The sequence below is a fragment of the Alexandromys fortis genome, unplaced genomic scaffold (assembly GCF_014885135.2).
Source record: "Alexandromys fortis isolate MF-2015 unplaced genomic scaffold, M_Fortis_MF-2015_v1.1 scaffold_139, whole genome shotgun sequence".
Lineage (NCBI taxonomy): Eukaryota > Metazoa > Chordata > Mammalia > Rodentia > Cricetidae > Alexandromys > Alexandromys fortis.
In genome coordinates this window covers 3,118,534-3,144,765 of record NW_026068020.1, presented here as the reverse complement: position 1 = coordinate 3,144,765, position 26,232 = coordinate 3,118,534, and the positions used below count along the sequence as shown (strand labels likewise).

Genomic DNA, 26,232 nt, shown 5'->3' with positions numbered 1-26,232 from the left:
GAAGGTCTTGCAGAAGAGCAAGTGGGTGGTGTTTCCCAGGGAGGAAAGTGTAAGGTGGGTGGACAGGGCTGGTGGGTCCTTGGATGACCTGGGGAGATGGGGAGCCTTGGCCCATCTCTTAGACACAGCATGATGAGGTGTGTGGGGAAGGATGAGGCTGGTGAGTGATTAGGGTCTTCTTGGTCAGGGATGAGATCCCGACTGAAGCACATGCGTGGCAGCTGATGCCTATGTCCAGTGTGAGGATTGAGTGCTCTGCTGAGGACCGAATATCCAGCTTGGAGCCCCAGTGTCCAGCCTAAGGCCCTAATGACTAGCTTGGCAATCTAAAAGGGTTTACACGGTGGCCATGTAGGACCTTTAAGAGTAAGAAATGATCATTGATCATCTGACGGGTTGATTTCATGGCAGGTAAGAAATAACCCTTACTCAAGGGAGTTTTGTGCCATATCAAAGCCAGATAGCAGCCACATCACTTTATTGGAGTGACCTCTTTGCATTTTCTTTTTCCAACCATATGGTAATGACATGAGCTCGAGGCTTCAAAACACAGTTCTGTGGAAAATATTTCTGTGCCAAATAAAACAAGCGTGGACGGAAAAGTTATTTTTTAGAAGCCCTGAGGCTTATCACACATCCCCTGTATTTTTTCTGGTGGGATTCCTCCCCAGTGTGTCTCCATACTTCATTTGAAAAGATGTTCTAGATAGAGTTCTTTAGTCTTCCCGCATAAGCATTTTCCCATAGTGCGTTCTGGCAAATCCATGTCATCTGTAAATCATATTGGGTACAGAATTAGGGGCTAGGTTTGGGGGGCAGGGGGTGATTTTTGCTACAGGTCTCATGGAAGGTAGCTGCTCATTTACTGCCGTTCTCCCTGCTGCTCTCTTGTCGGCTTAGTCCTCGGGATGCGACCATCATTCCTCATGGTGCCATGGCAACGCTCAGCCCCGCAGCCTCCTCCTAATTATTTGAGCGAGGTCTGTGTGCTGGCCCCACTGTTTGGGGTCTGCATAATGTATGAACACCGAGTGACAGCGAGCCACAGCCTGATCAAAACAAAGAGCTGCCTCTGCGTGCTGGGCAGATTGCAGAAACATATTGCCAAACACCCTCTGCTAACTGTGAATCCTGTCGTAAAATGTGTCTTTAGCCTGTCATAAAATATTTTGACAGGTCCCTAGTGACACTCCTTCCTATGCAAATCTACCAGTGATGCCCAGGCAGTAAGCTCAAGGAAAATCCACAGGACTTGGATACTGGCATCATTAGGGTTTGTCACCCCTGCAAATAAACACGTGGAGATTGTTTCCTTCCAAATGTAAATAAATGACAAAGTATGATGGTGCCAATGCTGCTAGATCCCAGGGGAATCCAGGGTGTGCCCGGGGCTTAGAAAGGCCTTGTCACTGAGGTAAACAGAAGTTCACACGTGAAGTGAAGCACATAAAAGCTGAGGCCTTGGCCGAGTGTGAGTAGCTGGACTGTGTACATCGCAGGGAGAAGCTAGGTGGCGTGAGGGCCAGGGAAGGTGAGGACTGAGCCAAGGACCAGGACAGAAAGTAATATCCCAAGACATTGGTGGAAATGTTAACGTATTTTTTGTTAAGGTAAGATGGCTCAGTGGGTAAAGATGCTTGCCGTGCAAACCTGATAACCTGAGTTCAGTTGGCTGAACACACGTAAGAGTGGAGAGAGCTGACTCCAGAGAGTTGTCTTCTTTGCATGTGTGTTGTGTGGTGCAGATGTACATTTACACACACACACACACACACACACACACACACACACACACGGGCACACATGAGCACACACGGGCACATGCACACACAAATCTTTAAACAAGAAGTAAGACAAATTAACAGACAATAGATTGGATATCTTACACACACAATATTAAAAACAAACCTCAAACTCTTCCAAACTATACAGCTGTCCAGATAAGGGAAAGAGCGAGCACACGCAGGGGAGGAGGAACTTAGCGATGGGGTTCAGGGATTGCTCTGGGTTTTCAGCAAATATCAGGGTGGAAAAACAGAGACTGGCAAAGGAGAAAAAGAAGCTGGCACTGAACTGAGATTCCGGAATGGCGCTGGCCTCAGGTTTTCAGCTTTGGTGTAATTGGCATTGTGTTCCAGGCCATTCTCTGTTGTGGGGCATCTTGAATATTGTAGAGTATTTAGAAGCATCCTTGGCCTCTATGCGCTACATGCCACGAGCACCATTCTAATCCTGTGACAGTCCCGACCAGATGTCCTCTGTCGGGCACTGTGATGTGTTGAGAACGCTGGCCTACAGTGACGCACTGGACTAGAGAACCGGGAACGTTCCTGAGAGCTTTTGGTTAGATTTGTGCGAGACAAGACTAAGGGTGGGGTGAGCTTGGATATGGGATTAGGGAACGGCTGCTGCCAGAGCACTGGAGGACGGGACTGCAAAGGTTCAGTTGGCCGTGGTGCTAACAGCCTTTTGCAGATATGTAGGAGGTGGCGGAGTAAAGGGCCCTCAAGCCTAGAGTTGAGCACTCCGTCTACTTTGAAGAAGCCATGGGGGTGGATGAAGTCATCCCTGGTGGCTGTGTGGCCGGAGACTTCGTGGCCTGGGATAGAACCTGGGGAATCCCAGTCTTTCCAGAGGAAGAGGAGTCAAGAAAGGGAGTTTGTTTCTCTTGGTTGCTGTTGCTCAGCAACTCTGGCCAAGGAGGTGGGAGGAGGATGTTCAGGACCAGATGTGAAAGCTGGGGAGGATGACCTCATGGTGGGGGCGGGGCTTCTCCCCCTCCTCCATCACCTTTAAAGCCTCTTTTAGGACAGGAGGTATACTTTCTTGGCTTGACCACAGGGAATGTTTCTCTAAAAGTGGCTGCCTGGCTTGCTGCGCTTCATTCTGTCAGTCCAAACTCAGCGCACTCCTTTCTGTGAGCTGAATGTCACATATGGAAAGCCCTAGATCTTTGTCCTTGGGTTATTTGCAAGGCCTGGGGGTGGGGTGTGGTTGATAGTGCCAGCAAGAGCAGACAGCTTCCCCCTTCATTGTGTGATTTGTCCATGTGGGGTTCTGAGACCCACATGGTGCTCCTAGCTGTCTGGGCTCCTGCTAGTCCAATGGGATGGGCTCCTCTCTGGGTTAGAGGGGTCACCAGCCTCCAGGGCACACTCACCTAGTGCTTTGTTCACGGGCTCTTAACTTCTTTCCCTTCCTGTGGACAGAATGCTGCCCATCACTGATGCTCTCAGTCCCTGACTGAAGGGGACAGACAGGTGCAGAGAGCCATGTCTCCACCAGGGCTTCACTCTGCTCTTCTCTGAAGACTAACTCCAGATAGAGGTTACAGCATTTTGGGCAAGCCTGGGATGTTTGTTAGTAGTTCCTCCCCTCGGACTCTCATTGGCTCAGCTCCCTACACCCTCAAGGCTTTACTGCACAGTCAGAAGACAAATGACCACTAATGGTCACGATGGCTCCAGGCATCAAGGGAAGGTGCCATTCCACACATCCCTCAATTCAGGGTCAGCCTCTAACTTGACATAGAAGAACTGTTCCATAAAAGGACTGAATTCTGCCTCACCTCCTAGTTCCTAAACTCCCATCTCAGAACTCAGGAACAAGGAAATCCTAAAGTTCAGAATACCATTTTACCCAACACTGGGTTGGCTTAATTAGAGAGTAAGACCTAGTTGCATTTCCTGGTTGTTTACCACAGGGCAGTATGTAAAGCCGAGTCTGTAATTAAATCGTCTAGTTGGGAGGGACTGCCTGGGGAAGCATGCATGGGACAGGCTGGCCTCTTTTCTTTGGCCCATTTGTCTATTCCTGTTACCTGCCACCCTTCTTATTCTCCTGCAGTCCTGTTAAGAGTGTCCTGGAGCAAATTCAGAAGCCTAGTGTTAAGCAAACACTTTGAACTTCACTCTAGGAAGCCAGCCTCATGGAGATGCAGGGTTCTCTCTTGCCTATAGGGGGCAGGTTGGTGGGTGGGGACCATTGAATTGGGGCCCTGTAATTCCAGTCTGTTTAGGTTGGGTGAGGTAGGCTCCACTCAGAAGTGTCCTCCAGATTGGTAACAGCCGGCACTGCCTTTTTCTGCGGCTATGCCCCCTGCACTTGCCTGCAGGAGCCCCTTTTCTTCAGAAATGCCATACTGGTTAAGACGGGAGGTCTTTCACAAGCCACCTGCAGCACCTGCTCTATCCACCATCTATGGGGATGCGCACACCCCTCCCACACACACCTGCACATCGCACTCTTGGAATTTACAAATCTGGGGACACAGATCTGTGCAGAAGTCTATGTAGGCAGGCTCCCATAATGTGGAATTTCTCTTCTTAATGTACTGTGATTGTGTTTTAAGGAAAATTGGGGTTAGAAAGTAAATGTCTCCACCTACCCCACCCATTTTTTTGGGTAGAATGCCTTCCTAGCATTCCTGGGTATAATTCGAGCAGCACTTTGGTAAATGTCAAAAAGTTGGAAGTTCAGAGCAATGCCTGTCAGCCTGCCTGTGCCTGCCAGCTGTTTTCCTGGCCCTGGGAGTCTGTCTTTCTCCAAAACTTTACTTTGCCTCTGGAATAGTTTCAGGGACACTGCCTCCTCAGCTTAGAAAATACATATTTTATTTCAGAGACACTTTCACTGCTGTGTGCCATTGCATGGTTCTGAGCTGATCCTTCACTCTCATTTCCAATGGAATGTTTTATGTGTTACTCTTTCCCCTGTCAGACTTATTTTTCTCCGAGTGTAACAGTATTAAGCGCTTCTTGGAAATGTTCATTCATATTTCTATGCTCCCTTTGTCCTGGCAATGATTATTCGATTCTTGAAGCAGGGGTGCTGTCACCTGCCTGTCCCCATACCCTTGGGGAGCATCTGTGCAACTTGGTCTAGGCTGTCCATTTCTGCAGATACCTTCTTAGGTCTTGCTTTTTCTACCCAGCACAGAATATCAGCTGCAGTTCCTGAGTTCAGGTCTTCACATGCTCATTCACAGAGGGTCATCCAGTGACTGCCTGTCCACCCAACACACACAGCCTGCCTGGCTGTAGGTATTTGTATTGTGTGTCTTGCTGGTGCATTAAGTAAAGAATCTGGCACCTTTCCTGGGAAAGATGTACAAAGGAGCCCAAGGCTAAAGCCTTCTGGATCCTGCCCCTGCCTTTGGACCTTCAGGTTGTGACCACTGACATGATTGGAAGGGGGTTTTGCAGCTGAGAGCCCTGGCTTTAGGAATATGGTGAGGCGTTTGCATGGAAGACTGTCTTTGCAGGTCCAGGAGAGCTCTGCAGCAGCAGTGGCGGCAGCAGCAGCAGAGGCAGCAGCAGGCCCTGGACAGGGATTTGGCTCTTGGTTTTTGGGCCCCACCAGAGAGAGTGGGTCATAGTGTGACCTTTGCTCCTTTCATTTGTTCTGGCTTCTGCCTCCATACAGATCTTCATTAGGTCCCCACTGTGTCTTGTCCAACAGAAACCAGAGTCAGGGCCCCAAGAGACAGACTTGTCTCCCTGCTCCCAGAAGTTGCACTGGCAGCAGAAGTCTCTGTTCCAGAGATGAGCACAGCCATGATCTGCACTCAGAAGGGAAAGGGGTGGTGTGACAACACACTACTCGGATGGACCCGGGAAGCTGGGGATACCTAGAGAGGCATGCAGCTCTCCAAGAGAGACTTGGCTGGGTGTGGGTGAGATGGTCTAGCTTTACAAATGGCAGAAGGATCCTAAGCTGCTGGGCTTAAGTCTGTCTCTGTATAGAGGAGGGGCACCTAAGATAGGGTCAGCTGTGCAGAAGGAAGCGAAGTGACACAGTGGGATCCATCCAACTTTAGAAAGAAGGTCTTCCCACTAAAGAGGAGTGACTGGGGCAGAGGAAGGGCAAGTGGCCATGACTAGAAGTGTCATTAAAGTCTCCAGTGAAATGCACAGGTGCGTGTGTGCTTGCTCACGCACACACATACACGCATACACGTACACACATACACATGTGCACACATAAACACAAACACATACATGCACACATAAAGACACACACACACACACAAACCAGAAACAGATTTCCCCTGCGTTATCATTGTTCGGTATTAGGGATTGAGCCCAGGGCTTGTGGGGATGCTCAGCCTGTGCTGTACTGCTGAACTATAGCCGTGTGTGTCCAGGAGAGTTAGAGTGTGACTTTGGGAAGATGAAGGAAGCTGGAAAGCACTCGTGATTTGATATAAGAGAATAGCTGTCCCTGCTTGTTGTTGCCGAGTAAGACTCCAAGTATCTCCCAGGGAAAGTCGCTGGGAATACCCGCCTCCTCGCAGAGGCCCTGTGAGCTAAGATCATCTTGCATCTCCGACTGAACATAGCCCTGTTGCTTTTATTTGGGGGGGAGTCAGAAACTGAACAACACTCTGTTGCCACAAGCCTAGAAATGTGCCTTGTAAAAACCACTCACCTTTCCACCTTGTGATCTCCTGTGAGACCCTGGTCTCTGAGTCCACACACACTGCTCTGTCCTCAGAAGAAAAAGAGACTATCTAGTCAAAGGAAGCAGAGGACAGAGGCCGTGGTGTGTACTGCTGTGTCACAGAGGAGTGAGCACAGAGATGCTCCCTGGCTATGTTGTTGGGGTGGGCACTGTACTGCCAAGCAGATCACGCTCTGCCTTGAGGGATTGTTGGGAACCGCAGTGCTCGTCCTGAAGATGACAGGGGATGATTCCATCCTCTAGCTGCAGGTGCTGCTAGGGAAATGCAGGATGTAATCCTTGGAGGCTGGAGGAGAGGCTGGGATGAGTCTGGAAGAACAGTTGGATTTCTTCCTGGTTAGATAATATGAGGGAGATTGGGAAGGAGGGAAGAGGGCACTCTGCCAATACTGCCTCCTCCCCATATCCTCGTCATGTGATGCATTGGCGGATGTGTGTCTGTCTGTGGGGACTTCTCTGAGAGCCCATGCCTGCTGTTTATCCTCTGGATATCCTGGTGTTTGCACAAGCGTTTTCAAGGCGTCTGTGCCCAGAAACCCCGGAACACACCCCAGTTTATCCCTTAGCAGCCCATCATTGTCATCCATTATCTGCTTGTAAAAAACAATAGGCCTAAAGAGTTAGTCTAGGACTCAGAGATGGTGCTCAGCCCTTTCTGCACGGTGCTTCTGTCCGGCTGCGGGCCTTCCCTCTGGTCATCAGAAGTCTCTGCTCACCTCTGCGTCCTTCACAGATTCTCCTCATACAGCACATGTTCCAGTGCAGTAGGGCAGCATTAGCAGGTCCTAGCCTCAGACCTGTTCCTTGTCTTAAGGCAGTGTGAAATTATAGAAACCTGGGACAGAAGATGGACCGAGACAGCAGCCTTACAGTTGCTCACGAAGGTAGCCTTAGTCCAGGAGAAGGTAGTCGCCAGCAGCGGCCTTTCCATCTCTCTGTGTTTATTAGACTGGAGCAGAAACCTCCACACCCTAGTGGCCTAACCAAGTACAAGCTCGTTGTCCTTCATTGAAGTCCAAAGAGATACCCTGTGTTGCAGGGATGTACTTGTCCAGTCACAGTTCACTATGGCAAGTGGAGGAGGATCTCTGGGGACACAGGCAGTGGGATTGTGGGGAGGAAATAGATGGGTGCACAGTGTGCTCATCCACATTCCATCCGTCAGAACCCATCAGTGACCACCTGGGCCTGCAGGAGAGGGTGGAGACAGTCCGGGTGTCTGTCTAGGAGGCTGCTGGCATGGAAGCGGCTTGCCCATCTGTTGTGCTCCTACTCTGTCAGACATTCTGAGGAAGGTGCCCTTTTTCATCGCAGTGGTAGGGATCAAGCCCAGCACTGTGCATTCAGGGCCAGCACCCTACCACTGAGTTCACCCCACTGGAAGGTGATCTTTCCCTGGCTTTTAGAGTGTTTATACTTCTCGAGTGAGGCTCTCACCTGAAATTTTCTGTGTGGGTAAGGCACTTTAGAATCCAACAGCTGCCCTTTTGTGGCTGTAACTGAAGTGGAGGCAGGAGACTGTAGGTTCTGGATTGAGGACATGGAGGGTATTGTGTCAGCCCACCAGAAAAGGACCCTTCACAACGTGACCATATTCATTATCTGCCGATAGAAGCTCTCACAACCCGAGCACAGTCCAGTGCAAAGTGGATGCGCCCCCCAACCCAAGAAGACAATCTGCTGAAGATGCAACGTCCAGGTCTTGTTAACAGAGCCCTGGATGCCGGTGGTTGACACTAACTCGTAGGTGTGCCTGGGGAATAATTTTATCGACTGCCATCAGATATGGCTCTGATGCTCCTTGCTGATTGGGTCTTGCTCTTCATTTTGGGGAGGTGGTCATCCCCATGAGCTGGGTTCTCGCAGCTGAGGTGTGACAAGCAGACTTACCTCTCCTGTGTCGGGTGGGAGGGTTGTTACATCTTGCCTTGTAGCTTTCTTATGCACCTTGGTCCCTCTTCCTTCTATGCCCTTTCATAGAGGAACGGTCAGCATTGGAAATTTAGTTGGGGAGTAGCACACGGGACCATCTTTAGACCTTAAGTGATGTAAACCAAGGTGCTTCATAAAAGCCAGGGGCTGGGCTCCAAGATGGCTGTGACAAGAGGAAATTCGTTGTCATGGAAAGGCAGGGTTTCTGGCACTAAGTACTTCCCAGCAGCACTAGGGTGTCTGGTGGCTTTCCCAGGGAAAAGTCTGAACACAGGTGCATGGAGGTGGGTCGTGTAATTATCAGCTGGTAATTAGGCACTTTCCACCCTACCATTAAGGTATTCATATGATGTGCTGAGTCATTTACTTGAGGGTCTCCAAGTGATGTGAGGGTCTCAGATCCCACAGTCACTTTGAACTTGCTCTTGAGAGGTTTTCAGTTCTAGGATCGCGTTGTGGGGGTCAACAAGCTTCTGCTGCTCACTGTATTTAATTTTGGGTGCCCATGAGTGAGCAAATTGTTTTAGTCTCAACTTTAGCATTAAAGAGTTACTTGCGCACACGCTTGTGTGTGTGTGTGTGTGTGTGTGTGAGAGAGAGAGAGAGAGAGAGAGAGAGAGAGAGAGAGAGAGAGAGAGAGAGCGAGAGAGCGCGCGCGCACAGGCGAGCATGCAGTTGCCACATGCAAGTGTGGAAGTCAGAGAACTTCTTTCAATAGAGTCAGTTCTCCCGTGAGCAGGATTTCTTGCCTCTACCACACTTCGTATTTTAGGATACCTGGCCCATGAGCTTCTGGGAGACTCTCCTGTCTCTGCTTAAAAGTTCTGGGCTTACAGATGTATGCTACAGCATTTGGCTTTCTGCCCATCTCCCTGACTCCCACTTCTGACCCTCAGAGTTTTCTTTGTCTCACTGTTGTTCAGTGTCCACCTCTTCCTTTTGCCAGGCCTCACCTGGGGCCACTCCAGCCTCCGTTCTTCCCTGCAGAGTCTATCTGCACGTGGCAGTTCACTCCAGCCTCCGTTCTTCCCTGCAGAGTCTATCTGCACGTGGCAGTTCCAGGCTGGCTGGGCTTAACTAATCCACAGCTCTGGAGGTGCCTCGAACACGAGTCAGGTGGGCTGCATCGGCCGCTGCTTTGGGCACGGGTACCTTCTGTGTTCCAACTGAGGAGTGCCTCATACCTGCCGAGAGTGGCCTTTCAGTGTCCAGCTTGGGTTATAGCACTTGCAAGAGACAGATTTTAGTAAATGAAACTGTGTGCCTGCACTGTGTCATCAGAGAGATGTGTACTTGTGTTTTCTTTTATTCAGAAAGGAGAGTCAATGCCTTTCTATATAACCCTGGTTGACCTGGTATTTGTCGTGTATCCCAGGCTGGCTTTGAATCCATGACAGTTCTCTGTGTAGCCTGGGCTGGCTTTGAATTCATAGTACTTCTCCTGGCTCAGCCTTCAGAGCCTTGGCTCAAGCCCTCACATATAGCTAAGAAATAAGCTTTTGATTAGAGAGTGTTCTTGGGATTGTAAAGGCTGAAGTAAGGATTGATTAGACTTGGAGGATGGAGAAGGAGGTTGCAAGGTAGCCAGCCCATCACTGCAGCGGGAGTCTCATTTCTTCATCCCTCCCACCCACACAGCACCCACCCCGCCCTCCTTTGGCATATGTTAGTTGGGTATAGTCTCCGTGTCAGTTCTAGGCAGGGGCATGGGATGGGCTCTTCCTGTGACCTTGAGAGCCTTCAGGGCCTGGGAGGTCTTAGAAACTCACTTACTCTCCCCCTTCCTGCTCTGCTGAGGGCTCCTTGGCAAATGGGGCACAGGAAAAAAAATGAAAAGAACTACTAATTTTCTGAGTAGGAAAAGTGTGGTTCTGCAGATTACAAACCTCTGAGCTCAGAAGGATGTATTCTAGGACAGTGTCCTGGAAAGAGCCAGTGTGTGCTGCAGAAGTAAGGTTGGGGACTGCAGCTGTCCCACCCCGACCGCACATCTGATCTGGAAACTAAGCAGGGTCTGGCTCAGCTAGTACATGGGCAGGAGACTTCCTGAGAATAAATACAGGTGCCGCAGGCTTTAAGAAAGCAGAGGCAGGGACGGGAGACTGGCACCGGTGGAGATTGCAGGGATGAAGAAACCTTCATGGGCAGCAGAGGCGTCTGGTGGAAGAGATGCGAAGTGACTCAGGGGTGGCAGCAGACGGGAGGAGCTCTGGACCATTGAGAAAACTGCGCTCCACATATCCCCCAGATGCAGTCTTAAAGTGTCCTCGAATCTCTGTTTAGACACATTTAAAGAAAATAAGTCCGTGATGATGTTCCAGACAGGAGTCCTCGATGCCTAGAGAATACCAACAGACAAGGCAAACACAAAATTCCTCACAGGCAAATGGACAAACCCAGTTCACCTCGGCTACCTGTAGTGATCGAAGAACCTAAATAAAGAAACAGAACAGTAAATGAAGACGTAGCAGGTCCAGGCCTGTGGTCTCAGCCTGGGTGAGGGGTAGGCTCATATCAGAAGCAGCTTCAGTGTGGGCCCACTGAGCCCTCTTAAGTTCAGAGTATAGAAAAGAGTCAGGCTTGATGTAGGGATAGTTTGCTGAAACCGAATGTAATTAGGGTTTTACTTGGACTGTGGGTTGATTCCCATTGATTTCTATCCTGACTTGGTGCACAGAGGACATGAACCCATAGGAGGGTTAGACATGTCCATCGAGGGAAAGTGCTCCTCTGAGGACAGCTTCTCAGCCTCATGCCATCTATGTCCCGAACTATTTTCTAACAGTTGCCGGATGGGGACAGAAGACCAAGGGTTCATAGCTATAGATGATAGTGAAGTTAGAGGTTGGCTTATTTTCATTTCTTTAAAAGATACCTGAACCAGACAAGTCTAGCTGATCAGCGTTCTGAATGGCACAGACAGTATCTGCAGTGAGTTTATTGACAGGCTCTCAGCCTGATCAGAGGCACAGTGCCTTCTCGGGTGCAGTCTAGCTGGCTCCCGTGGCCTGTGGTGGCTACCTGACTTCCATATTTATCAGTAAACACTACCCTGGCCATTTGGTCCCCTTATGCCACCCAAAGCCCTCCTGTTTATTCTGAGCATCCCTTGTCATTGGTTAGTCTGTCAGCCTCGATGAATAAGCCTCAGTAGGTTACCTAGTCACCTGTCGGTAGGGTATAATGCTGATTGTGGTAAGAGGGCACGATAATTGGGGGGTGGGGTGTCTATTATAAACCCGAAATTTCATTGGAAGAGAGCTTCTGGCTAGAGTTTAACGAAAGCATGGAAATGGTCAGTAATGGTGCTTTGAACGCCCAGCACAGTGGGGCGGTGGGTGGGGCGGTGGGTGGAGCGAGAGGATGTCTTTGAACCTCTCTTCAGCCCTGAGTTAGCTCCCTGACCATGGGTGCATCTTTAGCCCCTGTAAGCCAGTCGTCCTTCCTTGAGGTGGAAGTGGTACCGATCGCTGAGAGCTCATCAGCCCTGCTTCTCTCAACTGAAAAGGCAGGGGGCATGCACTGCTTGGCATGTGCCATCTTCAACATGGTCATCCCCCCCCCACCCCCCCATCGATGGGTAAGTAGAGGGGAGGCTTTTCAAGATAGATTTAAAAATGGTTGTTATGAGCAAACCGCAGAGCTAGATGTAAAGATAGTTTTTAAAAGCTATTTATGTTTTTGCTCTGAGCATAAACACAATTGTTGAAAAGCCAGTTCCCATCCAAGTTTTAAAATTAAAAATAGCTTTTGTTCAGACTGGGGATAGAGCTCCGTGGAGTGCTTGCCTCGTGTGCACAGAGCCCTGGGTTGATCCCCAGCGCCACATGAAGCTGAGCACTGTGCTGCGTGTCTGCCGTCTCAGCACTCAGGAACTGTGGAAGGAGCACCAGAAATTCAAGGTCATTCTCTACTATGCTGTCTTTTGTCCTGACGCCTAAGACAAACAGCACAGCAGTAGCTTTTACCTTATTTACCCAGGGTAGAGTCCAGCCCTTGCAGTCTGTCGGGTTTAAATGGGGGTTAGGATTCCGCTTACAGCTCTGTATTTAATGCCACATGGGTGTCCTCTCCCCCAGTTCCTTTGCGAACCCAGGGCCATAACCCCATATTCCCTGGGCAGTGTATTACCACCGTAGCGTTCCAAACAGCTGGGGTTGCTTAGCTGTGGACCTTTAATACCATAGAGCGATGAAGGAGACATTTATTTCCACTTGAATATTTACTATGCAGTCACTAAACAAAGAAGGCTCCGCGTTCTTTGTCACTCCCACCATAGGTGACATAATGACAGGAAAGGCCGCCATAAGCACACCACTGTCTTCACACAGGCACCGGAGTGAAGTAGAGGGTCAGTCAAGGTGAAGGTCGTCTAGGAGATCCCTGTGGGGTAACACTGCAGATGATGGTCCCAAGGCTGACACATCTGAAGTGACATGCTCTATATACAGTAGTTATTCGTAGTCAGTGGTGCCCCAGCCGCCCGCGTTGGCAGGCTTCTTATCAAGCCCCCAGGAATATTAAGACTATTCTTTTTTCCTCCCACATAATCGCTTGATTATAATTTGTTCAGAAAGCTCCCCGCCTTGGATCGCTGCCTTATTTTCACGTAGGCAAAATGGTTTCCAAATTAGCACAAAAATATCCCAAATAGTCTATTGGGATCTCTGAGTCGTTCCTCCCAGCTGTGTCTAGGCCAAAGTCAAACAATTACAAGGAGCAAACAGTACGGGCTCAGTTCGTCTCCGTCCCCGCTATTTGCATTCATATAGGAAGCCCAGTGAACTTGGAAAGAAAATGACTTTCTGATGGGATCCTATCATTTCAAACAAATGTCGTCCATGAAGAAAGAATATTAATTACCACTGTATCCATAGCAGCCCCCTCCCCTCTTTGAGTTGTGTGTTCATCTAGAAGTACAAGGTCAGGGTAGGTTGAAAAGCAGGCATAAGCTTTGAAATGTAATTCACCCTGGAACTGAGAACAGGAGTTCCTGAGGTGTACAGGTGCCGGAAGACCGGCAGGCCGTGGCTTCTGCTTTTGTTCTTTAAAGCGCTTTATTCCATTGGGAGGTCAGCGCCTGGGATGCTCCGTTTGTGTGTCACCAGACGGAGTAGGTGAATGTGATACCAGACAGGCTCAAAAGTGAGGTCCTGGCTGTGGTTATGGGTGACTTCAAGATCAGTGGAGTTCAGCGACATCTTTGAAAGTCAAGCTCAGTGGCCAGCACTTAACTTGCATGGAGGTCTTTCCCCTGCATGTGTTCAGTGTTGCCCTCTCCACCCCTGCTTTCCAAAGCCAAGGTGGCTGGGTCTCAGCCCCGTGTTGAATGCTTTCATCTCATCAATTAAGGCCAGTTATGAGGCTTCTCTGGCAAGGCTGTGTGTGAGTCAGGCGGGGCGGGGCCTTTGCTCAGTATGCTGCTCTGCAGGGCACACTGGAGCAGGGTCCCTTATCTGCTGAGGAAGGAGTCTTCAGTGCCAGGCACGCGTTTCTAACACATTTCACGGAGCAGGATGTGCTGGCACACATGTGTTCAGTGGAGACTTACAAGGCTTTTGGGTGTGTGTGTGTCTTTGTGCCCTCCCACCCCCTTCATGTGTGAGTGCCCAAGGTGCTGTTATGAATGCCTTGGGTGATTGATGTTGGAGTAAGAGACTGACTCTGCTCTAGGGATTTATAGAAATGAGGGGGGGGGTGGCAGGCAGTGATTCGAGCTTTGTTTCTGCCGACTAAATAACTATCTCGGCAACACAGCTCAACCCAGAAAGGCAAGGACATCCGGAGAAGGCAGACCATCACACTGCACAGTCTCTCCCTTCCAGGCTCCTGGGGTTGTCTTTTCCTGCAGCCTGCAACCCCCATTCTGATGCCTCCAGGGCTGTGTCTGCTGCTGCTGGCTAATGAGGCCACATGGAGGGAGTGAATATTGCCACCATCTGTCTTGGTTCCTCCTGTCTTAGTGGGGGCAGATACCTGGATCCAGGAAGATGCAGCTGCCATGCTGAGCAGGCCCGGGGTGCTTGTGTTTGGATCCCAGCCTCACACTGGATTTTCATGGATTCATTGCAGCCACTCCACAGCCTTCAAAGCAAGGGCAAAAAACTTTGCACAATTATTCTATAGTTGGCATTACTGAACACAATTACAGTATTTGAGCAAGACATGCTTGGCTTTAAACGGATCTAACATCTTTTCACCAGGAGGCGGTGATGATGACGAGAGTCTCAGTAAACTGCCTTAACCCACCTGGTGCAGCTGGTCTCCTGCCTTCCCAAGTGCGTGGCCCTGACTTTGAACTGTGAGAGACTCTGCTTCTTCTAAGCTAGTAGGTGGGGCTTCGTCATGAGAGACTAGAGGTCTCCCTGACATCTCAAGGTGACCTCCAGTTGCAAGTTTCTGGGAGTACAGGCACTAGCTGTACTGGCTGCATGCAGGTATGCAGCTGCTGTCCTGAGTTTTTAATGAGAAAAGGCCCTTAATATTAATCAGGCATTATGCAGGTGTGGTTAGCATTGTCATCTTGCCAGCATCTCGAATCACCATGAGTGTGATTGTCTACATGGGCTAATTGAGGTGGGAAGACTCATCCGAAATGTCGAGGTTGTCATTCCCTACGTTGAGGTCCCAGATGAAACTGGAAAAGAACTACAGATGTGATGTGTCTGGCTGCATCCTGTCTTATGCCACGATGGTCTGGTAGCCTAAACTCTGAGCCCCAATAAATATTACTTAGGGTATTTCTATCAGCTGCTTCCTAACAACAAGACAGATGGTGACTGCTATGGGCTGCGTGTGCCTGTCCCAGAGGTTACATGCTGCTGTCCTACCTCCCAGTTCCTCAGAATGTGACTGCATTTAGAGATAGACTTTAACAAGATGGCTAACATGGGGCCCTTGTCCAGTAGACGGATGGCTTTAAAGAAATCAGAGCATGATAGACTCAGGGGAGGCCATGCAACACATGGATAGAGGGGACCATGTAACATGTAGGTAACCTGCAGCATCCACTAGCTAAGGGGAACCCTGAATCTGCCTACATCTTGGTCTTGGACTCCACCCTACAGAGCCATGTACATCCTCCCCGTCATTGAAGCCTCAGCCCGTGGAACTTCGTTATGGCATATTTCTAACTAAAGGCTCCAGTCAGGGCCATTAAGAGATTGGTGAACAGCTCGGTATTTCTGCAAGCGTTCCCATTGCATGCTCCTTTCCTACCTGCAGAGTGTGTGCATCCTGTTCTATTAGTGCAAGGGCTTCCACTAACACAGTGGCTCTCCACCTTCCTGATGCTGTGACCCTTTAACACAATTCCTCATGTTGTGGTGACCCCAACCATAAAATTATTTTTGTTGTAACGTTATAACTGTAATTTTGATACTATTATCTATCGTAATGTAGATATCTGTGTTTTCTTATGGTCTTAGGTGACCCCTATGAAAGGGTCCTTTGACCTCCAAGTGGGATGGGTCACGACTCACAGGCTGAGAACTGCTGCACTAGCAGAAGTAACGGAGTGGCTGCTCCCGGCACCTGCAAGGGTCTCTATGTCTCCAGAGAAACAAGCAGTTCCTCTCGTGCCCAGGCCTGGGTAGGGCTCTAATTATATCCGCAGCGTGGGAAAGAATTTATGGCTTTATAAGTGAATATTTCCGATTTAGGGAAGGGAAGTTGGCAATTAGGAGACCTTCTTACTGCCTTCCAGGCCCGGGGACGGAGCCTGGGAGGGTGAATGCCGGAGCCCAGCCCGGTATATCCTGGGGCTCCATGGTGGCTGTACATGGGGGAACAGAGGAGTGTGTGGGTGTGGGGTGTGTGGGGGTAGGACAGCAGATACCCTGACAGGGTATGGGCTTGCTTGGCATGGGGTGGAGGCGGTGCATGAGGGATTAAGGGAGTGGTCTCAGAGCCTGGTTGGTTCCACTCTAGGAGCTCAGGAGGGTAGAGGTATGGGGTAATCTCTTGTGAACCGCCCTAACCGGAGGGCTTGGCCCTGGTCTCCCACCCTCTTCAGCTCTGGTCTTGGGCCACCTGGCTTCCCTGTTTTCCTGCAGTTCCCATTTCTAACTGCTTGTTCTGCATTCTCTTTCCCCATGCTGCTTCCCTCCCTTTCTCTCGGTTCCTTCAGTTCCTCTCCTCCACCATTTCCTTCTTCCTCTTCCTTCCTGCTTACACTTAGGCCAGCAGAATCACAGCAGTTCAGAGCATTCTGCAACAACCTCAGCTGACCTCTGGTCAGACATTTTGGTAACAAAGTTGCAGCCCTAACAAGCATGGGATGACCTTTTTCCTTGTGGTTATACCCTTAAAAGTTATATTAAAACAAAATGACGATTGATAGAGCACTTTGAGTTAGTTCTGGCAAGTGTTCTAGAGATGCAACCGTGTAATACTCAGGACTCTTTCAAATAAGGAACGGTAGTGTCTTAGAGATGTGTGTGGGGGTAGGGTGGCCCAGCAAATAGTTGAAAGACGATTCCCATGGGTTTTTGGGCCTGAGCCAGTTCCCATCATCTTCTGTGGGATGCCGGCACAGTTAGAATTGGTGGCTTTCCCTATTCATAAACTAGGGATAATAGTAGCTACAGCTGCCCTTGAATGCTCCTCTCAAATACTAGTCTGCCACACAGAAGGGGCACGCTGAGCCCTAATGCAGGGTGCTTAGCTGCAGAGAGACTGGGAGAGCTGGGAGTAGGGCTGTCCCCACTGTGAAGATGCTGGGTTGGCAGTGGTCCTCACTTTACAGAGATGAGATGTTTTACTTAGAGCCACGTGGCATACTCCTTGGAGCCTTGCAAGTCCCCGTTCTCTTTTCTTGCACCTTATTTCAATCAGATCAGCTGCAAATGCCGCATGCTCTCCTTGCAGGAAACAGCTACGTGCTGCCTCCTCCTTGGTTGGCCATTGGCTAGGATGGCACTAGTGTAGGCCAAGTGGGCCCGTGGTGTTGTGAACTCTACGCTTACCTGCTCGTGTTGGCGTTTGATGGCAGCCCGGGAATGCTTGCTTTCCTGGGTGCAGTATGTTCGCTGCTCAGGGACTGCTGCATTAGGTGCTTTCCCCCTTGGATATAAACCCCAAGTTCTGAAGAGTCTTCCTGAAAAAAGCCCTCAGGGGAACACTGCGCTGTCTCTGCCACCCCCTCTAGCCTGAAATTTCCCACAATCACTGGTGCTTCTCTGGAAATCCTTTGACTGCCAGGAGGGCAGCAGGCTAGGTCCCCATTCTTTCTCTGGGAGCCAGTTTGGGCTCCCTGTGTCCACCCGTCACCGCCTCTGCTGTGCCCCCGAGATGTGCTGGCAGTGACTGTGAGGGAGCTTGCAGAATTGGGTGCTGAGGATGTTCAGCTTCACCACCAGCTCCTGGTGCAGGGCTGCTCTAGTCTGCTCTAAAGCAGCTCCAGGTCGTTCCGTGTCTTTTTCTCTGGCTCTTCTGAACCCTGGGCCTGGATCTCTGTAGATCCTTTGATGCCAAGTCTTGGTGATCAGACAGCCGCTTCCAGTTCTAGGGTGTCGCCTACTGTGTGCCCAACTAGGATCTGAACATCAAGAGCTCCCTGGAGCCTCTGCACCCCGCCCTTAGGCCCAACACCCCATTCTCTGAGATGAAGCAAGACCCGGGCTCCCCATCGGCTGCGGCATTTGGAGAAGCCCTTCCCCCCAGGACATGCAGTTCAGTATGTTTTCATGGTTTCCACTGAGGGAGGGACAGGCTATCGCAGAGGGCGGCCACCCAGGGTCAGCTGCGGCTGAGGATTTTTGTGGTCAGGGAAGAAGTGAGTCACCATCTTTTCGTCCCTGTGTCTGTCCCTAACCTCGGGAGACTGTGTGGGGAAACTTCCGTGCAGTGATGAAGTACATTATGGGAGAGGGGTCCAAAAAGGGGCACCATGGGGGGTACAGTGCAAGTCAGCTGACCTGGTTTGTGACATGAGTGGGGCAGGACTGCTGCTCTGTGGAAGTGACCCTGAACCACCTGCCAGCAGGGTTTGTCTAGCAGGAAACTGGTAGGGAGGGGTGAAGCTGCTCTCCACTGAGCTGGGAGGTTGTTAAGTTTCCAGGGCAGAGGCGGGGTAGTGTCTTTCTTTAGGGACCGCATGGTCAACACCAGCAGAAAACCCTCTATCAGGCAGGTCCCGGTGAGAAGTTGGACATGCTCCATTTTGCTGTTACTGCATATGGCATGGTTAGCAATGAGAGAGGTGGTTAAGGTTTGCCAGCGAGGAGGTGGGGCAGACACTTGGTTAGACCCTGGGTCAGCTCTCCCTACACCAGGTCGTGTGTATCCATTTGACTGTCATAGCTTGGTCACAGGGGTCTGTGTCATTCATGTCATGGAACCTGGCCCGAGCCACTGTGTTCTGCAGGATGTCTGAAGGTGCCAGGCCTGGAGCCACTTGAAGAGTATGCATTTTACTCCTTAGGCGAGACGGAGTTACTGAGTAGAATTGTATTGTGAAGCCTCATAGCAGGGCTGAGGGCTGTTTCTGGAAAGGGAGCTGAGCGTAGGTTTGGGATAGGCTTGGCTTGGAAATCCCTCTGCGTGGGATGGCTGAGGGAATGGGGAATCCCCCAGAGAGGAAGGCGTTAGTTCCCACTAGAGCCCAGGAGCTGGGTGCTAGCTGGAAGGCCTGCTGTGGAGAGGGATCTTTCATTCTATGGACATAACTGGGTCTGATGGAGGAGAGGTGACTCGAATGAACACAGGGTCATCTGCCAACTCACATGTGTGACCTGAGGCCATCCTGAGATGGGCCAGGCAGGTTGAAATCACTGGAGTGAGGAAGGGCTGGCCAGGGCCTCATTCCCGTTTGTGACATCTTGCTGGAGTGTCCCTCCGAGGGATGAAGATGGGGTGGGACATGTTCCCAGGCGATATCAGTGTGCTGCTCCAGAGGTCATGTCTGAACTGGGCCATGGCCAGGTGTGGTCTCTTGGAGTAGCCAGTGGGAAGGGTAGACTAGTGCCTGCTTGGACCGATGTCCCCTGTTCTCTCTGGACTACACGGCGGGGTCAGTTCTAGGTGTGTCACCTATGTGGCTCATGGGAGGAGGCCTGGGGTGAAGGGAAGGTGAAGGGGCAGCTGTGACCTGAGACCCCTGGGTGCCTTTGGGGTTCAAGGTGGGAGATAAAGAAATGAGAGGGTCGTCCCCTGCTCTGTGTGTGCCATGCCTCATGATTCCTCCTTTAGAGGGCACTGCCCAACAGTGCCCAGGGCAAGGGGCTTGGTTCCTAATCCCGGAAGTTTTGTCTTTGTGAGTGGCCAGCTAACTCTTCGTCTTTAACATCACTCCCAGAGACACAGTGCAGAATTGGTGGGAGGACCTTATAAGTCATGGGGTGCTCTGAGCTGGTGCCCCTTGCTCTTCAGCTCACCATTCTCTTCCAGTTTGCCTTTCTTTGTGGAGGATTTTGGGAGGAGTCACAGGTAGCTAGCTGAGCATCAATTTGTGGCTGTGGTGTGGCTGGACTCCTGCCAGAGCCCTGTGTCTTCTCCTCCCCCCCCCATCCCCGACTCTATGTCCTGCTACTGTAGGCGCTTAGCCTGATCTCTGCATAAGGCCCTGGGGAACAGGTGTGAGGCAGGTAGATAAGAAGACATGGGTGTTTTCTTCTCAGTGTCAGCCAGGATGGAGGACCTGTCCTTCTCTTCCAAGGAGCGCTAATACTAATTGTAACCTCCAGGGGAAGTGGGTGCTGTCTACTGCCTGAGTTTGTTTATCATTGGAGCCTGAGGACCACTGAAATGACTCACTGGTTGACAGGGCAGGGGAGTGATCATATGTCTGCTGCCAGGAGAGGGAGAGAGGGAGAGAGGGAGGAAGAGAGGAAAAAGGGGAGGGGTGTAATTGAGATTTAAATAGGCAGCTTAGGTATTTTTTGACGTGTAGTAAGAGAGAATGGATCTTCCCTTGAAGCCTCTGGTCATAGAATTCCAGGGAGAACCGAAGTGGTAAACGCAGAAGTGGTAACTGTCAAACGTGCTCCTCTGGAAGCCTGGTTCGGGTATACCTGCACAGACCCTGGGCATCATTTGGGACCTTGATTTTGATCTTCATGTGAATACTACGATGCTTAAATCTCTTAAGTCAGCAGATCTAATGGGAAGCTTGTCAAACCCCCCTGTGGAGGAAGATGAGGTGGCTTGTTAGGATTCTTTTTTGACTTTCTACTCAGGCCTGCTGAGTGGTGCCTTCTCTCTTCCTAGCTGCCATTGTCTTCATCAGAGCATCTATGCCTCCTTGTGTGAGACCCTCAAGATCAGGCCTCTGTGACTGTTGCTGCTCCCTCTCAGAAGAGTGCCTCTCATACAGGATGGCCTCCGGATTCTTACCGCATCTCAGTCACACCTGGCCTTGGAGTCTCGGCAGGTGCTAGAGTCTGTAGACTGTGGAAGGCTATCAGAAAGAGGAGCCTCTCTCTGCATCTATGGCAAAGTCACCATCTGTGCTGGAGCGAGATGTTCTGGTGGAGCAGCTGCATTGGGCTGCCTGCACTGCAATGAGTAACCCGTCCCCCAACCAGCTCATCAGTGAACAGCAATACTTTGTCTTTGGTGCTCTAAAGAAAGGGTAGATGTTTACAGCCCTCTAGGGAAAGAGTTCACGGCAACACCAGGACATGCTTTACAGCCATTGAGGGGGGTGTCCCCTTTGTTGATACCTCCCGATTTCTTTTCCTTGGCTGCATGTGCACGGAGGTGATATGTGGAAAGCTGGAGGGAGGGAATATGGGGTGGGAATCCTTTCGTATGCTCTGGTTGTGGCCGTGCGTAGCCCCTCGGGAGTCACTCTAAGTGTGAGCTGGTGTTGCTTGAATTCATTTCTGTAAAGTGATGGCTCATAGATCTGACTTAATGTCTGAAGTCTTCTTCAGTGACACGTAGAAAATTTCCATGTGTGGAAGTAAGGCTACTCACAGTGGATGCTCCACAGAGCATGGTAGGAAACTACAGCATCTACTCTAGGTGGCGTGGCGCATGTAGGTGGAAAGGAGGTTTTGGCCGGGTTTGGGATTGGCCTCTGGGTACATTGTTCCAGGCTGTATGGAGAAGCTGTGGCCTGGCTTAGGTTCCTCCCTGGTCCTCCCATAGGAGGCTCTTGTTATCCTCTGTTCCTTAGTGGTTTCCAGTGTCATGGGATCGAAACTCTGTGAGGGTGACAGTGGAGGTCCTAAGGCTTTGGAGAAACTGGTCAGTGCTGTTTTTTTGTGACCCTGACACACCCAACTTGGGCTATTTTTTAGATGAGCGTATTGTTGCCTAGGCGTAGACTTCTATAAAATCCCTCCCCATGTTTTACTCATGGCCAAGATACTTGTTCATTCAGAGAAATTTCAGTAGGGCAGCCGTCTGTCCTCACAGGATGGTGGATGACTTGGTGGCCTGCTTCTCACTGTTGATGTTCTGTTTGGGGCTAGTTCCTGGAAAGAATGCAGTCTCTCTTATAGAAAGCTCGACAAGAGCTGTCGGTACTGTTAACCCTTGCGGAGGTGGGGAGGTGTGAGAAGCATCATGTTGTTCCTGCTCAGTGTTGTATGTGCCTTTGAGCAGGTACACACTCAGGGGACATTTGACAGCACTCAGGGGACATTTGTCGCTGGGAAGGGTAGTGCTGGCACCAGGTGAGTAGAGGTCAGGCCTGCTGCTCCACAGCCTGAAAGAAAGCTCTGTGACAAAGGACTGGCCAGCTCAGTGAGTGTCACAGCCTTGAGGATGGCTGGCCTGGAACCTCTGGCCTCTCAGCATTACTCTGCCCCACACCATGGCCACCACCCGCTTCCTTCTTGCAGAGCTTTGTGCTCGCTTCAGCCTTAGTGCACAGCTTCTCACCTTCTGTGTCCTTGTGCCCTGTCACTTCTCTGTGACCTTCTGCCCTGTCAGTTCCCCTTCTCCCTGCAGCACAGCTAACTCTGGGCCTAGCCCTGGGCTGTTTCAGGTCTCCTCAGTACACATGCCACCAGTGACAGCAGGTGGATACAGGTGGAGACAGTGGCAGATCTGCTTGGTGATGGAGCCCTCTGCAGATAGAGGGCATGTTCCCTGCTCATTGCATCTTGCAGGTGTTTGTCACCTCCTGTGGTGCTTTCCTGACAGCTAGGAATCCCTGGGAAGGCCTTATCTGGAGGTTACTGAGCTGGACTCTATACTATCAGGGACACAGAAGTCCCTTCTCCTCCACTGTCCATTCCCTCACATTGGGGGATTGGTACCCACCCATCCCTACCATGCTGTTTTCTGACAGGAATTGGGGGTCAAAACCCATCTTTCTGGGGTCAAGCCAAATTTGGTTTTGGTTAAGCTACCCTGACCGGATTTCCTTCTTTGTTATTGTCTAAAACATGGTTGCATTGTCACTGAGGTGACAGCCAGGCACCTCCAGGTACAATTGAAAAGCTCACAGAGGCGTACTGCCGGCAGGTGTTCTGGCTACACTCAGCCATGTCTCTGGCCTATTGTCAGCTTTTGCATTGTGGCTGCTGCATGAGGGAACAACTCAGGAAGGGTCCTTCCCCCTGCTTGCTCAGCATGTCCCCACCCTGAAGAAGAGCACATTTTCTTTTCCTGCCTGCCCCCTGGATCAGATACGCTTGCTTTCCCTTTCCATTCTTTCCTCTGGGGAGATGGGTATGGGCCCTGAACCCAGGGCCTTGCACCTGCTAGACTACTGAGCTGCAGACTATCCCTGTATTTTTGTTTTCAGACAGGGTCTCCCTAAGTTGCCCAGAGGAATTTGAACTTACTCTGTGGCTCAAGCAGGCCTCAGATTTGCAGTCCCTCTGGGATAGCATGTCTGACATGATTTTGTTCGCAACCTCCAGCTTATAAATATGAAAATCTGGGGCCCCTACAGATCTACAGCCTGCAGACTCTAGGTGGGGACAGTACTCAGTCAGTCCATCCAGAGTATCATAATAAATCTCAAATCAGAAATCCTTCTGAAGCCTTCATGATGGGATGGAGGCTCATGTTGAGATCTGAAAGTGTCAGTCAGATACACATGTCTTTTTCTTTGCAACATCTCCCTGTCAGCCTGTTACCAGAAGGGAGCTCCTGAGACCCAGCAAGTAGTTCTTTGTGGCTCTGGGCGTCTGTGCCCAGGCCAGGGTAGGACCGTGCTTGGTGGTTTCTGCCAGCAGACACGAATCTAAAAAACAGCCTGATTACTAGCTATCAAGTTGTGTTTTTTTGGAAAGTCGGCCTGCGAAGCAGATGGTTCCTCTGCTGACTAGCAGAGAGGCTCCTTTAAATAAGGCTTCTAGGCTCTCCTAACCAACACTTGCAAAATGTAATGTTCACGAATTAAGAAGGCTTAATTGATGGCCGGCTCCAAATGGCACTGGAGACAGGTCATGGAGGGTGGCCAGAGGCGCCTCTAAAGCTTAGGGCATTGGGAGGGCTATTTGGATCCTCTAGGGCCTTCTTATTTAGGCAGCTGAGTTCCTCCCTGCAGTGCTCAGGCCCTGCCCATGTGCTTTTGAAGGATGGAGCAGAGATCAAGGACACACTCTGTGTGTGTGTGTGTGTGTGTGTGTGTGTGTGTGTGTGTGTGTGTGTGTGTGTTGTGGTGCGTTATGCTGTATGATGTGGAAGATACAGATGTGGGGTATCCATTTAAGAACACCCCACAAAATACCCCAGGAACACTCAGCATGCCATGTGAAGTGTTTTCTTTTAGCTGAGACAGGTCTGGCTTTGTGCAGGGGATTTAGGTTTTGGAGTGACAGGCTCAGGATCCTGTGTCTTCTGAGGCTGGGAGAGCCCAAGTCTCCAGGGCTGTGGGGAGAGGCCATGTGCTGGGACCAGGGTATTGAGGTCTTCAGGGAGTCTTTAGAACTGGTGTGTGGAGCCTGTGGTTACTCCTGGGGAGAGAGTACTGAGAGAGAGGGAGAGCAGCAGCTTGGCTGGCTGGGTGCTCCCAGTCTTCCTGGGAGACTGTGTGTCATCTGAGGTGGATGGAATGGATTCTTCTACTCTGCAGCCTGCATCCTAGTATGGCAAAGCACAAAACCCGGGATGGATTCCATACCAAGAACGAATTATGAGCTGGCACTCATAGACTAACTAGTATTTAAGCTCTAAAGGAATGCAAACTTACCCCTGCCCCATCCCCAACACCTCATTTTGGCTCTAAGTATGCCTCAGGTAATAAGGACAATGTATTTTCCCTGGCTTCACTATGCAGTAGATATTATTAAGGTTCACATGGGCATTTGAAAGAAGCCCCATCCTTGCACACTGAGAGGTTAGACCCAGGCTCCAATGAGCCAGGGTTGAATCCCTACCTTTGCCTTTGCCACTGGCAAGGCAAGGTTCTCTTTCCACAGTGCGCAGCTCCTATTTCTCAGTCTTGCAAACCTGGTTACCTGGGCATCTATACAGCCACAGCTGTAAGGTTAGACTGATGCCAGGTCCTAGTGGTATTGATTACTAGCTGGACAGCGTGCTTGCTACTGTGCCATCTCTGACACTGTTCTCCACAGTCTTTTTAGTCCTAAAATCACAAACATCATTTTTTATAAGTTTGTGAATTCCTTGAGGCGAGACCCCACCTTGTCTTATACACACAGACACACACACACACACAGACACACACACACACACACACACTTTGATGAACCAATAGAAGAGATGTTAATAATACTTCCTGGTAATATCAGGGTTTTTGTTTAGTTTTTGATGGCCTCTAGGCCAGTTCACATTTTGTTTGCTCTTCATGCTAATAAAGCTGCTGGGACAAAAGACATTAGCGCAGGTGTCAGCCCTGAGATTCTGACGCAAAGTTCCATTCTTACCCCAGGAGCTGTGTAGTCTTGGGGGCTTGTCCCCACCCTCTCTGAGCCTCAACATCCTCCTAAGGGGACGGATCTAGACATTTTAATGCCTGGCTTTCACCCTAGAAAGGTTGGTGCCTCTTGGGTTTTGTCAGAGAGAGTTGCTTTAGTCAAACAGGGAGTAAGACGGCCTTAACCTCTGAATGATGTGTCTGAAGATCCACTACGGAAACCAAGAGTTTCAACAGAAGGTATACCTTGCCCATGGCTGATGGTCGGTCATATAATTGAGGTAGAAGCCATTGATGGTAGTTAGCTATGTTTTCACACGTATTAAGAAAAAAAAGGAGGTTGAGAGATGGCTCAGTGGGGGAAGTGCTTGCCATACAGACCCAAGGACTTTGGACTCCTGTACCCACTTAAACATCAGGTGGATGTGGTACCCCACCTATAATCCCATCGCTTGGGAGACAGAGATTGGGGATCCCTGGAATCCCCCAATCTGGCTAGACTAGCTGAATCAAGTTCTGGGTTCAAGTGAGTGACCCTGCTTAATGTATAAAATGAAGAAGGGCTGAGGAAGGATGCTGACATCAACCCCTGGTCTTCACATGCACACATGCTTCCGTGCTTGCGCACACACAGCACACACATGCCCCCCCATATATATATGCTTACCCACATGTAAGCAATAAGTAAATGAATCATATAGAAACTTTTCTGATAATTTTTCTTTAAAACCTTGGTTTCTTACACTGCGATCTCTTTCAGGAGACAGGGCCCGTTCATTCTTACAACCACTTTTACTGACATGAACACAAAAGATACTCCCAAAATTTTGTGATGAGATTACAGAATGACTAGCTGGCGAGACCTGAGAAATGCCTGATCTTCACAGCCACCTACATCTTGCTTAGATATACCCTTCAGGAAACTCTGTCCTTTTCAGGGCAAGAGAAGCCCCCCTCCCGCATCTGGTTAGTGGCACTGTATAGATAGAAAATGCATTTTCCTCCTGGAACCCGTAAACAAGATGGCAGCAGCAGTGCATCTATGTTCAGGATGG

The 26,232-nt window shown here is 50.2% G+C and overlaps 1 protein-coding gene across 2 annotated transcripts in view; it reads left to right on the top strand.

Annotated features, from left to right (window-relative positions):
* The window catches only part of Agap1 (ArfGAP with GTPase domain, ankyrin repeat and PH domain 1), a 446,708-nt gene that overhangs the window by 97,842 nt on the left and 322,634 nt on the right, over positions 1-26,232 (top strand). The gene's annotated exons all lie outside the window — the stretch shown is intronic.